General features: G+C 40.6%; 1 protein-coding gene across 1 annotated transcript in view; it reads left to right on the forward strand.

The window, feature by feature from the left end:
• Positions 1-14,996, forward strand: part of UBR4 (ubiquitin protein ligase E3 component n-recognin 4) — a 3,959,899-nt gene that overhangs the window by 1,806,950 nt on the left and 2,137,953 nt on the right.

A 14,996-nucleotide genomic window follows, 5' to 3' on the forward strand; every position in this document is an offset into this window, starting at 1 on the left:
CTTTTTATGTCTTTGGGCTAGATAGCGATATGCAATCTACTTTTCAAATCAAGAAAATGACTCCTACTAAGGAGCTCTGCAGAAGAAAAATGAACAGCCTTAAAAATCCCATGGTCAGCCTGAAGTGAGAGGCCTACCAGACACACCTGCAATGACAGAAACAGCCGCAGTAAATTCTAATGGCAACCACCCTTTGCCAGGCATTATTTTAACCAGGAGAGTTTTTTTTTTCTGCTCTAGTTTAACATCAAGTAAAAAGTGAGTGGTAGTAAGGTTAAGCCCTAGAGTATGGGATGAAAATGGACCACAGATCAATATTATGAGTTTCAGCTTCTGAAGTAGTATTACCAGCAAGATTTGTTCCACGTCTGTAGCAGTGCATCTGTTGCTCCCCTTCTAGAAATGGCTTGCCTAGTTTTGAATTTGGCAGCTGTTGGTGAATCAGTCAATAAAATGGATACCCGTATGTTTGGGGTTGGGAGGTCATTTTTTTTTCTTATCCCAAAGAAGCAAGACCTTTGTCCATTTGTAAACTAGAGGAGTTTTGTGTGCGTCATTCTTAAAGTTCACGTGGCTACATCCAAGAATATGGCATCTTCCTCTTCCAACAACCATGCTTTCAACAAAGCTGTCACTTACTGGATCCAGCACTCTGGCACACTACTGTAGTTAACATGACATTTAAGGTCCAAACTCACATATACCTGATTTTGTGTACTTTTAGCTGCTGTTTCACCCTTATGTGGAGTAAAATACAGTGAACATGATTTTGTAGTATTCATTCTAGAATTTGCAAAGTTCACTTGCACCAGGCGTGAAACAGAAATTCAACTAAAACATGCATTCAGTTGACGCCTTGTGTAATTCTTCCAGTTCATTTGAATGATGATGGCTGGCTTTGTGTGTGTTACCATGCAAAAAGTATCTACAGTTCCTGTTTCATCTTTATTGCTTCAAGTTTTTCACTTTCCTGGTTAAGGGTCAATGTTCGATTCTAAATTTTAGTTCATTTTGATAGAGCAAAAGTAGTTAGCCCAGTTGTAAATACTGCAAAATAATTTTACTGAAAACCCCTTTCAGCAAGCACCTAATAAGCTTTCTTTTCCATCAGGAGACACCCTATATCTTATTTATAGATACCATGAAACCACGAAACAGGCAAAACCACAAAGAAAAACGAAAAAAAGGTACCAACTGCAGACCAATGGAGATAAAAAACTTTTACTGGTTAGCGCTTTCATGCGAACAATCCTCACACTTCCTCAGACAGTTTTACAAGCCAAATACACCAAGCTTATATGCTTAACAATATTAATTAAACAATTAATCAATTAGAATTAACAAGCATTAAAAAGTCAATTAAACCTTATTGTAGAACAATTATTAAGAAGACATTACATTAAAAAAAAATGTACTTCATAAAGAAAAGTAAATTTTTATTTATGGTAGTGCAAAAGATTACTAAAGACCCCAGAGGAGGACCTTGGAATCTGCTATTAGAGGAACAAGAGCTGCTTTGGCAGCTCAAAACTAACGCATTTGCTCCTCCAGGTCTCAACGAGACCTGTTCTATTAAATGTCTTTTGAAACTTAAGGCTCTTTTAAGATAATTTAATATAATTTACTTGTTCCAGATATTAATATTTATTATTCATTCAGTATACATATGAATTGTGTAGCGTTTCATCATTCAATAATAATATTTAGGTTAATTATTACACAATATTATAAGTAATACACAAAGATTTTAGGTGTTGGTTTTGTTCTTCATATAATTTTACTTTTCTATATGAAGTACATTTTTTTGTCAAAGCAATTATGTTCCCTTTTTGTAATTTTTTTTTTTCATCTACTTTTGTTTATGTAGGATCTGGCCTTTTAATATGCCACATTAGATGACATTGTCTGACTCATTCTTATGATGCCGACTTTGTAGCTTGAACACATACATGACCTTGCTGATAGGGTTACCACCTGTCCCAATTTGCGAGAGACACGTCCCTCTTTTGGCAGTTGTGTCCTGCATAAAAATTAAAAAAAATGGTAAATGTCCTGAGATTTTAGGACAAAAATATTTCCTATATTTTACGTAATACTTGCATAACACAGTTATTCTGTATCTGAAACACCTAAATGTTATAAGAAACAGAATAAGCAACTGCAATGCTACAAGAATAAGCTTTTATTTAGACAAAAAAGTGAATTTCTGTCCTTTGTACTGGCCGTGGGTCTGTTTTGCCCTTCAAAATCTGACGTTTGTACCAAAAATGTCCCACTTTGGGCATTTGAAAAGGTGGCAACCCTACTTGCTGACAGTCAAAGACTTGGGGGAGGGTCTAGGTGCTGTAGATATTTGGTGACTAGAGTGTAGTCTATTGCCTGTTTTGCATAGGAAATTTGAGAGCAACAGCCTGTGAATGATTTGGTGTTGCTTTATTTTATACCTTTATACTTCGTGTTATACTTGCTTCCCAGTAAATGTTGCAAAAATTAAATGAGTTGAGGCAAAAACTAGTTATTGTCAATGGTTCTGTTGCTGTGGTAGCCTAATATTTCAGTGAAATTAAGTCTGCATATTTTTCAGCATTTTATATATCACTTAAAAGATGCAGCTGGATGTTTGGCTTTGAGTGTCACTAAACTGAAACTCGTGTCAAGCTGCTTTCTGCTGAGGTGTCTGTTTTGGTAATAAAACAGTTTTTATGCCTACTGTACTCCTCAACTTCTTTTAAAAAGGCTATGTATTGTCTTTAAGCTGAATGCTTTCTTTGTGGGATTTCCTGACCGGGTAAAAAAAAAATTGCTTTTGAGACAGGTGACTGTTTAGAGCTTTGAGGGTAGTTGCTGCCTAAGTCAGTTATGAAATTCTGCTGGAGCTAATTTCTGTTTGTAGAGCATTTCCCTTCGTTCACAAATCCGACCATCAGGAATACGGTGTCCTTTTGTGTGAAATGTCTTTAAAAAGTTCGATTTCTCTCATAGGTGTGTATTAGGCTAATGGCCCTGGAGCCTTTACAAGCCTAGCCCATAGGATTACCCTGGCATGGTGACACCTGACATTAATTCCCAGTTCCTCTGTCGAGTAGAGCCACTGGATTGTTCCCCAGGGTAAATTTTCTTTTTCCCATCCACTCATCAAGATTTTACTTGAAGACGGCCAATGAGGTGCCCCGTTTGCCATGTATGGGAAGTCTATTCATAGCATGGGCAGTCTCTGGGTTATGAATCTGTCCCTCCAGCATGTTCAGTTGATTGTGGTACTGAGGTTGAGGTCTCTGGAGCGTGTGGTGTGTAGGGATTGGGATTTCTTTAGATGTAGCATTTCTAACAGAGCTGGGTCAGACACAGGTTTGTAAGTCGAGCAGAGATTGCCTCTAAGTAGGCGATATGAGAGACAGAATAGTTGGAGTTTTTTTTTAGTCTGTTCATATAGGACAAGTGTTTAAGGCCAAAGATCATCTTTGTGAGGTACTTTTGCAGGCTCTCCAGTTGCGTGTCTAGTGAGATACATGCCAAATGGGGCATTGTACTCGATTGGCCTGAGGGAAGAGTAGAGGGAGACAGTGACCTCTTTCTTCCTGGATGCAAAACTCTAAGTAATGAGATGTGCCACATAGAAGGACTTTCTGATCACAGTGGCAATGTAATGGTCAAAAGAGAGGCTGCTGTCAACCTGTGTTCCCAAATCTCTTCTAACCCCTTCTGTGTTCAGTGAACTGCCATCAATGTGGCAATTCATGGGAACCGAGATTTTCTCAAAGTGGATGACTACACATTTTTTGGCATTGAGCTTAAGGCCATGGTTCTGACACCAGTTGGTCTCAGTGAGGCCTTTCTGCAGGATGTCCGCATCACTTGGAGTTAATAGCTACCAACTAGCAGTCGTCTGCAAACTTTGTCAGAGTCCCTTCATGTTGGCCTGGACTTCAGAGAAGTAGATAACAAACAGGAGAGGACTCAGGATTTAACCCTATTGGACTCCCCTTGTGACTGGTCTTCAGTCTGACTTTGAGTCAGCTACTTTCACACTGTGGGTTCTATCTGTGAGCCAGTTTGCAACCCACCTAGTGATAAGGGCTTAGTGAGTTTTTCTGTGATTCCTGAGTGGGGAATGGTATCAAAAGCCTTTGCCAGATCAAGGTAGGCTGTATGGAACCACCTTGCCTTCATCCACAGCTCTAGTGACTGACTCAAAGAAGTCGACCAGGTTGAGTGGGCATGATCTGCCGTTCACAAAACCAAACTGTGTGGGTTCCAGAGTTTGGAGATTCCCTATATCTTTGTTTATTAGGTCTATGATGATGCATTCCGTAGCTTTGCATGTCAGACTCGTCAGGCTAATTGAGCGATAGTTCCCAGGGTCAGTAGTCACTTCTCGTTTGTGGAGAGGGATGACTGTAGCAGTCCACCATTCGGGAGGGACAAAGCCTGAGGTGAGGCTGTGATTGAACAGGGCACACAGGTGAGGTGCCAGTTCACTCTGTAGTTCATGTAGAACACAGCCAGGGATATTGTCAGGTCTCGTGTATTCTTGGCCTTGGAAAGTGCTGTTTTAACCTGTGCAGCAGTAATACTGGGTGCCTAGCAGTCTACTGGTATTGATTGGTCCTTTGCAGGGAGGGGGAGACGGGTAAAGTTGGCACTGAATCTGTCTGCCAGTATATTGCAATATCTGTTGTCTGGTATAGGAGGTACCATTGTTCATTACCTCAGAGCAAATTTGGGTATTGCCGTGGAGATCCTTTACATAACTGCAGAAGGCCTTGTGGTTGTCTTTACTACCTGCTGCAATTCTGTTTTCATAGCTAGCTTTAGAGGATTTGATGAAGAATCTCTGTTTGAAAAAGGTTTCAGTTTTCCTATTGTACATGATCAGCAAAAACTGACAAGAATAATGCAAGGAACACACCTTGAAGTTCTTATAGTGCCACAGTGCAAGCTCAGTTTCAGAAAAAGCACAGTACTCTCTGAGTTGATGTAAAAGGAATGGTGTGTAATATCTTTCTCAAGAACTAGATTTTGACAGGCTAGGTACAGTTACAGGCAAGATGAATTTGTTTGACTCGTAGTGAACAAGTTAAAAACTGTAGACATGCAGCTTGTTTTTTCCGACATGTATGAGGGAAAGTGGGTTATAGGGAATATGATTATCCCTTGGGGAATGTCTTGGAAAAATCCTGTTGTAGACGTTCAATTTTGATATTTCAGGCATAATGATCAAACATTGCCACTTTAAGGTTGGAAAATTCTTTAAAGGTGGTCTTTGTTGAAGTTAAGTAATCAAATATCTGAGGATTGTTCCAACTCCTGTCATTTGCTGCCCCTTTAAATAAAAGAAAACTATGTTGTCCTTTCTTACTGTCTTAACTGGCTGGATTACTGCCTTTCAATGGACTCAAGCCTGCAACTTTTCTCCATCAAAGTTTCACCAGTCCTCAAGCTGTCCCTCTTCTATAGTGCTAATCGAGGAATAATCATTAGAGCTCATTTATTGCTCTTAAGAGTCGGACATGATTGCCACTGGTCAGCGAATGTTATCCCAGATAAATGCATTTTAATGCTACAACTTTCATTTTTAGTAGTGCCGTTTCAGTTTTTCTCTCTCACCTCATAGTTTGGGAAAATTTTCTCTCATCAGTTTATTTTTAAATATTTTTTCTCTTTCCATCTTTTTGGGGCCTACCTAAGCCTAGTATGTTGGTGTTTTTTTTTTCCTTTCTATCATGGACGACACTCCTGGCTTAAGAATAAGTAAATAATAAATGTGCATATAAAATTCCACCTGGAGATCCACAGGTGAAATATTTGGACTGAGGGTATAGATCACCTGGTTTATTTTTGTAACAGTTGTGCTTCTTTTGGCAAGAGGACACATTCTGATTGTAAAAATAAAGTTGATTATTGAAGATATTCTCCCTGCCATAGTGGGAGATTCAGCTACCTCTTCATGTTAACCCAGAGGAGCTGCGAAACTGGCTTTAAAACATTAAAATAAAGTCAAAGATCAGATTAAGGCTCAGGTGAATGTGGGGTCATTCCATCTTCTTCGCAGAGGGCAGACAGAGCTGAACACTGCAATCTTACTTTTGCTCTCTTCCCAGTTCCTGTGCCTGCATATGTGGTTTTAGAGCTAAGACTTCCTTTAGTCTTCCATCTTTTGCCACCAACTCTGCTGGCATTTTTGGCACAGACAGTTCACCTGACTCTTTTGAATTCCAAATCTTCGGTGCCGAGTATGTCCTGGAGGTGAGTGGTCTGTGTCGGGGTCGCATACCCAGCTTTGGAGCAGACATAGTCAGGTCCATTTCTGTCTTTGGGTCCTAAAGTCTTCAGTACATGTCTCAGTCCTGGATCCAGTGAACACTTCTGCACTAGGTAGACATTCTCCTGATCTGTTACTGGCTTTGGTGAGGCCCTTCTTTGGTACTATTGTTGTCGGTCTGCTTTTGAGATCCTTTTACCCTGCCGATCTTCTAGACAAGAATGTGAAGCAAATGTTCTGGCTTGGCCCAGACCCCCTGCTTCATTTGAAACTTTATGGCTCTCGTCCTCCATCCCAAGTACAGTCCAGCACTGAAGGCCTCATCCCCCTTCCGCAAGGGAATAGCAATAGTTCTAATTCTTCAGATGACCCCCCCCCTCCCCAAGTGCATAAGAAGTGTAAGCGCAAGGAGAGACATTTGGATTCTGTACAGAAATCCCTCACTGAAGACATTGACCTCTATGAAGAGGAAAGTTTCACCCTGCACCCCCAGAGGACACTATCTTTCTTTTGTGAGTTTATGGAGTTACTTATGTAGTGGGTGAATTAGCCTTTTGACAACCTCTTCCCCTTGCTTTTTGGATGGTCCCTTCAACTGACCACTTGATTGTGGTGGTACTCAGGGCATGGCAGGAATGCTGGAGCTAATAATAAAGAAACCTGTTAAGATTTGTATTTATTTTATATTAGGTTATTTATTTATTTTATATTTGGTTACCAGGAAATTCTGACTGAGCACAAGTTCTTTTTCATTAGAGGCCCGGAGGGAAGAGCTCCACATTTATGAAACAGTACATAGAAATGACAGTATACACTGTGATAAAGGATGGACATAAATAATACACAGATGCTATTGTGATTGTCGCATTAAGGTGTAGCGGGGTGAGGAAAGAAGCAGTTGTTGCAGGAACGGTGGAGAAGAAGGTGCATAGAGAGGGAATCTAAGTTGGAGATTGGGGTGGGCATATCCATTTAGTAGTAAGATAGGAGAATAAGAGAGATTTGAAAGTAGTGTGGTCCCGGGTATTGCGAAGAGTGGGTGGGAGGCAGTTAAATAGTTTCGAAATAGAGTAGGAAAGTAGGAGGTGGACAAAGGGTTTGTGATGGTTTGTGGATCTGTAGGAGGCTTTGGTTTTCTGATCTGAGTGATTGGTTAGGGATGTAGGGTTTGAGTGTAGTAGAGAGAGAGAGGGGCAGCTGGTAGGTTTGTGGATGAGCTTGTGTGGGCAATAGTGAGTTTAAGCAAGATCAGGTAATTGGGAAGTTCGAGCCATTGTAAAGTTTAGAGAGAGTGTCAGTAGTGGGAGGAGTTTTTATTGTTGGTAGCAAATTTGCTTATTTTATTATAGCATGATTCAAGCTTGGATTGTAGTCAGAGTTGGAGATTATTTAACAGGGGGACACCATACATTAGAGAGGGGAGAAAGAAGGAAGAAGCTAGGGTTTTTCTGGTGGTGGGGTAGAGGTAGTGATTATGCCTGTATAGAAGTCCTAGTTTATGGTGTTTTTTTTTTTTTTAATGGCGGATTGAATATGGGTGTCAAATTTTAGATGGTCGTTGATGATGACTCCAAGACGTTTTGTATTAGATATGATTTTGATTAGGATGTTATTGCTACTGAGTATTGAGAAAGAGTTTGTCTCTATTGGGGAGTTTCTGGAGGGGATAAAGATCACAAGTTTAGTTTTATTTGAATTAAGGGCAAGATGGTTATTTTTCATCCAGGATTCTGTTTTAGAGAAGGCTAGCTGAGTTTTTAGAAGTAGGTCAGAGGGGGTGTAAGCAGAGCAGATGATAGTTGAGTCATCTGCATATTGGACAAGTGATGAGTCCGGGATGGAGTGGTGAAAGTTGTTAATAAATATATTGAAGAAGTGGTCCTAGAACAGAACCTTGTGGGACACCGGTGTGGGTGTTTTGAGAGGTGGAGGTTGGGAATTTCCATTGCACAGCTTAACGTTCAGAGAGGTAGCTTGAGAACCAGGCCGAGGTAGAGAGGTTGAGAAGATGAGAACAGAGTTAAAAGTGGAGGGTGGAAGACTGTATCGAAAGCTTTGGATCAATCTAGGAATAGGCAGGATACAAGTTTTCCAGAATTGTGAGCTTGATTTATAATTCCAAGAAAGGATAGGAGGGCAGTCATGGTGCTATGGCCAGGCCGGAAACCGTGTTCAGTCCGGGTAAGAAGATTGTTTTGTGTAAGATATGACATGAGTTGTGTATGAATGCATTTCTCTAGGATTTTTGAAATGGAGGAAAGAATAGGTATAGGTCTGAAGTTGGAGGTGTCAGTTTTTGCCTTCTTTGTGTAGTGGGATGATATGTACTTGGTGCAAGATGGATGGGACGTTTGCTTCTTGGATGGATCTCAAATACAAAAAAAAGCAGTCCAGACCCACTGGAAATGGCTGGTAATTTATTTTAAAGTACTCAACACACATGCACTTTCACTCTGGTACAATGCAGGGCTTTCTCAAGTAAAAATTTCAGGAGAGAGTGGTAGTTGGGGTTGGGGGTGGGGTGGAAGAGTTTATGTTGAGAGGAAGGGGAAAAGAAGAGCACTGTTTGGCTATGCAATCTATGAAGAAGCTGTTAAATTGAGTTGCAATGTCCAAGTCAGTGAGACTTGGGTTTGGGCAGCTGTTCTCTTTATTTCCTGGGTGGAGGGGGAGGAGATAGCGGCCCAGAACATTTCATAGGTAGGTACAAGGCTGTTGGTCCTAGGGCCTATATAAGCCTAGCCAAAAATGTTCCTTGGCTTTCGCCACCCAAGAAAATTATTTTTCTGTGCCCCTGTCGAGCAGAGCCACAGAAGTGATCCCCAGGGTGAATTTCCTATCTCCTATCCAATCATCAAGATTTTTCTTGGAGTGCTAATGAGGAGCTTTGTTTGATACAGATAAGTAGTTTGTTCCAGAGTATGGGAAGTCTCTGGGACAGGAATAAGTAGTTTGTTCCAGAGTATGGGAAGCCTCTGGGACAGGAATCTATCCCTCCAGCATGTTCTGTTTATTGTGCTGACAAGGTTTAGGTCCCTGTGATGTGGATACTTGCAGATTAGAACCATCAACACCATCACCCATGCTAACTCCCCCAGTCCACTGAGCTACACAAGCTGCCAGAAATAAATACCTGTCCCCTATTTCAAACCCAAGACCATCACACTTGTAGACCACTGTATTAATGTGCCACGCCGCAGTTTAAATTCCAATGAGTCCATGATCCCATAGGCTGATGTCACATCCACTCACACACTCAGCTGCAATGAGAGTGGTACCACAACCTGTTCTACAGAGCACTCCAAACACATACACACACACACACACACCAAATTGGCTGGAAAGGGACATTAGAACCTCTGTCTGTCTAGTCTTACACACTACAGATCACAGTACTTCATGCATGCACCATGGCAAAGATTTTCCATTTGGACCTCTAAACAGATTTAGACCCTTTCTCTCTGCCCCTGTATCAGTAATGGTTGAATTTCTTACCTCAGGTTTTTCGTGATGGAGCAAAGCTATTCCACTGTCAGTCTGATTAGCTGCAATATCCAACTTAAACACCGATGAGAATCCTTCATCTTTGGCCTCTCTGAAATTGAGTAAAGCCTTTCTTAAGGGAATTTTTCTTCTCTGGTCTCCAGTCAAAGACCCCACCCCTCCTTGGGTCCTTACTGTGCTAATGCAGGCATTAAAGCAGTCTCCATTTGAATCGGCAGCCAAACTGGATTTAAAGTTCCTGACTTGGGGAAACTATTTTTCTGGTAGCCGTTACGCAAACCAGAAGATTGTCGGAACTCCTTTGTCTTGTCAAGCCCCTCGTATATTGTTTTCCAGAAGAACAGGACAGAATCTCTTTACGTACCAATACTTCCTTTCTACCTATGGTGGCATCTGAGTCAACACTCAGACTATTAACTTGACAGGTTTCTTCTCCAAGTTGAGTAATACAGGGGGATATGTGCTTCATATTCTAGATGTACATAGACAAATTTCTACCTCCACATAATGAGTCCTTTCAGAACGCAATGCCAACTGTTTGCATTCTTTTCTGAAGCCAAACTGGGTCAGGCTGTGCCAGAAGTTACCTTAGCAAAATGGTTGGCTAGTTCCATTTCTCAAGTCTGTGAAGACAAAGGCTTGACTTTACCAAAACTCCTGAAAGCACATTCAACAAGATCTGTATCCACTTCCTCTAGTTTCTTGTTGAGGACATCAGTCAGTGATATTTGTGCTAGTTGGACCAAAGTGCATACTTTTATTGCTCATTATAAACTGGATAATTATTTTCCAGGGATAAGGGTGGCTTTCGGTTTTGCCTTCTTCCAGAATATCCTTCCGTGAAGACCATCCTGAAAGAATAAAGTAGCTGAGAACATCATCAGATAGAGAAGTTATGTACTCAGCGTAACGATGCTTCTAGGTTGTCTGTTTCGTCAACCAACCTCCCTCCCTCCTTCACCCTTCCTTTTCATAGAAGACTTCCACCTAAACTTCTTTATGACCTTGGGGCATATACCAAGAGTTTCTCACTGTTCCAGCTCCAGATTAGGCTGCTTTGTTGTATTGTATATTTTTTCTACATTGTCTGTTTCTGTCTGGGTGTTTGTGTTTTATGGATACTATTTGGGCTGTCACTAGGCTGTGGATAAACCCGAACTGAGGTAATGAGGTTTGGAAGAGATTGTGGGTAAGGGGCGATGCCTGAGCTACATATCCTAAGTCAGGAAAGTGGCTGAAGTCAGATTTGAGGACAGATCGAAGACCTCTTCAGTAAGGATTGACAGAAACCGACAATACAGATGCATCATTGTGCTGAGTTACATAACTTTTGTTTTTTTAGGATATCCTTTTTGTCTGTCAATTTTGTTAATTTCTTATGTGATCCTAAGGCTATGCTTACAAATCGATGCACTCCCTCTGTAAGCAAATATAAGTAAAAAGTGTAACGTGTCAGATGGAAGAATGTTTCAGTTAAATACTTTTTTTCTCGCATCTGGAGCAAGTGGATTTCATAAACTCCTGTCTGAATACCAAAAAAGCATGCTGACTGTTTTTGACTCCATAAAAAGGTACTAACATGTTTGAAACAGTAGCTAAAATTGTCCTGTCTAGCACGTGCTAGTTTGGACTTTGTTAGGTATTGTCCTTTGTCAGAATGTTATAATCCTTTCACTGACTTCCATGTTGGAAGTGCAGTCATTATAGGATGACGATTCCCAATTTCTAATGTATTGGGCACCTCTTTTAATTTGTTTCCAAAAGTTTTATTGGTCATACAGTGGATATAAAAAGTTTAAACACCCCTGTTAAAATGCCAGGTTTTTGTGATATAAAAAAAGAGACCACAATAAATAATTTCAAAACTTTTCCTACCTTTAATGTGACCTATAACCTGTACAATTCAATTGAAAAACATCTGTTAGGGGAAAAATATATAAATTAAAAAAAAAAACATGCAATAAGCTGGTTGCAAAAGTGTGCACACCCTTAAACTAATGCTTTGTTGAAGCACCTTTTGATTTAATTACAGCATTCAGTCTTCTTGGGTACACACCTGACATCAATTAAAGAGACTCTAACCCCAAATAACGTTCAGCTGTCCTAGTAGGATTTTCCTGACATTTACTCCGTTGCCATGGTTCGCAGAGAAAGCATCAAAGGGATCTCATTCTTGAAAGTCCGTCAGGAGACGGGTACAAAGAAATTTCCACATCATTGCATATGTCATGGAACACAGTGAAGACAGTCGTCAAAAAGTGGAGAAAATATGGGACAGCAGTGATGTTGCAAAGAACTGGACATCCTTCCAAAATTGATGAAAAGACCAGATGAAATTTCGTCAGGGAGGCTGCCAAGAGACGTACAGCAACAGTGAAGGAGCTGCAGGAATTTCTGGCAAGTACTGGTTGTGTACTACATGTGACAACAAGCTCCTATATTCTCCATGTGTCTGAGCTAATGGAGTAGGGCTGCAAGACGGAAGCCTTTTCTTACACAGAAAAACATCCAGGCCCAGATAAAATTTTCAAAACAATACATTGTCTCCCAAAAGCATGTGGGAAAATATGTTATGGTCTTATGAGACCAAGGTCGAACATTTTGGCCACAATTCCAAAAGGTACGTTTGGCGGAAGAACAACACTTGGCATCACCAAAAGAACACCATCCCCATGGTGAAGCATGCTGGTGGAAATATGCAGTGGCATTGCTTTTGTTCAGCTTTAGTCAAGGTGGAGGGAATTATGAACAGTTCCAAATACCAGTCACTTTTGGCCCAAAAACTTTCTGGCTTCTGCTAGGAGAAAGCTGAAGATGAAGAGGAATTTTACCTTTCAACATGGCAGTGACCCCAAGCATGCTTCCAAATTAACAAAAGAATGGCTTTACCAGAAGAAAATTAAAGTTTTGGAATGGGCCAGCCAGAGCCCAGACCTAAATCCAATAGAAAATCTGTGGAGTGACCTGAAGAGGGCTGTGCACAAGAGATGCCCTTGCAGTCTGATTTTGCAAGGAAGAGTAGGCAAATATTGCCAAGTCAAGATGTGCCATGCTGATAGACTCCTACCCAAGAAGACTGAATCCTGTAATTAAATCAAAAGGTGCTTCATCAAAGTATTAGTTTAAGGGTGTGAACACTTCTACAACCAGCTTATTGTTAGTTTTTTTTTTTAATTTATATTTTTCCCCCTAACAGATTTGTTTGTTTTTCAATTGAATTGTACAGGTTATAGGTCACATTAAAAGTGGGAATAATTTTGAAATTACTTATTGTGATCTCATTTTTTTGTATCACAAAAAACGGACATTTTAACAGGGGTGTGTAAACTTTTTATATCCACAGTATGTCACTCCTTTATAGGTTCATAGGTTCATAGATTAGTACTAGGCTAACTGCTCTTGTGAGCTATTTTAAGCCTAGCCAATTATCCCTTGTAAGACTCAAACCTTGTACCTTGTGTTTGTAAGACAAACACCTTAACCATTAGGCCACCCTCCCAACCCTCCAGAGTATATGGTTGTCTTGGAGGTGGGCTTGAAAGAGCAACCCTTATACATATAAGGTTTTAAACACATGAGAACTCTATTCGAGAAAGAGTTGTTTGAAGAGACTGACACTTGGTTATAAGGATGGACCAACAGAAAAAAAAATGAAGTCTCATCTAATATTGTGCAGACCACTCCAGCTTTTGGATCACTAGGAACATGTGGCAGATTTCATTTCTGAAAACGCATGGTCCGGGCAGAAGTTTACATTTTAGGAGTATGTTACAGGCAAGGTCAACTTTCACCTGGGGGTAGGCTGACAAGAGAAATGGGTTCCTAAGGCACAGTTCGTACTCAAAGATGAAATGCCTTCCTGTACTGACAAAGATGTATCTAGTAATTTACTGTATAGGTGAACTTGAGCCATTGATAACATGGTCATTCTCTGATCTCCTTTTTCTTGTACTTGCTCTTTATGATGCTAGTTTGATAGAAAAGATGTCTGTAATTGGCAGAATGACCGTGTCACATCAGCTGGGGTATTGTCACCCCAGACCATTGGATTAAAAATATTTTGTAAAAGGGTTACAAGGTACTTTCTTACAGCCAGTTTTTTTAAATAAAAAAAATGCTTGGTTTATTAGTCAGGGCAAGATCTTTCCAAAAAGAGACGCAAGATTCATCCTTTCTTCTAGGAGACATTTTTTTGCTGGTTCTTAAAACTGAAAGTGATTGGAATCATTAAGCAAGTTAGTGTTTCAAAGTGAATATTGTCAAGTCCTTCATTCCTGTGTAGGTATGGATGACAGCTCCTGATATGAAGGGTTCATGTTGGCATGTGCTGGCATTCAGGCTCAAGGAGATAAGAGATTTCAAGTGGGTGAGTCAGTGCTTCCCACTGGTGTAGTAGCAACTTTTACGGGTTGGTGTGTGTGTGTGTGTGTGTGTGTGTGTGTGTGTGTGTGTGTGTGTGTGTGTGTGTGTGTGTATGGTAACCTCATTACTGAGGTTTAAGTTCATGTGCGTTTTGTCTTGCATAAATGGCTGACTGTGTTTTAGTTTATGGCTTGAGATGCAGATTCCCTTTCTGTGGTCCTTGTGTTCATCATCATCCAGAGGTTGTCTGACTTGATCACATCCAGGAGTACAGTGAGCATGGGAACTGTCTTAGTTTCTGACAAACATTGTGCATTTTGAAGTTGGGGATTAGTGTGTTTGCTTATTTTCATTACATGGATTTTACTTCAGTGAGTTTACTCACCAGAGAAATGGAATTGGTCTTGCCATTTAGGTTACCTTCTACTCGAAGTACATGTCTTGAGTTGACATCTCAAATAGTGAAGTACAATAAACTTTTTTTCTGTATACTTTTCCTGTCTCCTTTGCCTGCCACCCATCAAGCCACTACCACTGTCCATTGATTCCTCATCAACTGGGAGGGAGTGCAGTTTGTGACATGTCTGTCATGTAGGCATTCATGATTGACATTATTTTGGTTACAACCCAGCCCCTGTTTAAACCTCTGTCACCATGGGAGCATCTTGCACCCTTTCCCAGACATTGTGTACCATACATACCCAGGTGAGGTCTACCACTTACAGTTTGAGATTGTGGAGCTTTTGCTACCCATTGATGTGGTCACTACTACCATGGACGCCACCTTTTTATATGGGGACAGATTAGCTGTTATTGGTTGACCATTATCCACTCACTGCAGATTGAGCAAATTGGAGTAGACTGCTCA

The sequence above is a fragment of the Protopterus annectens genome, chromosome 1.part1 (genome assembly GCF_019279795.1).
Source record: "Protopterus annectens isolate FY-2018-M chromosome 1.part1, PAN1.0, whole genome shotgun sequence".
Taxonomy (NCBI): Eukaryota; Metazoa; Chordata; order Ceratodontiformes; family Protopteridae; genus Protopterus; species Protopterus annectens.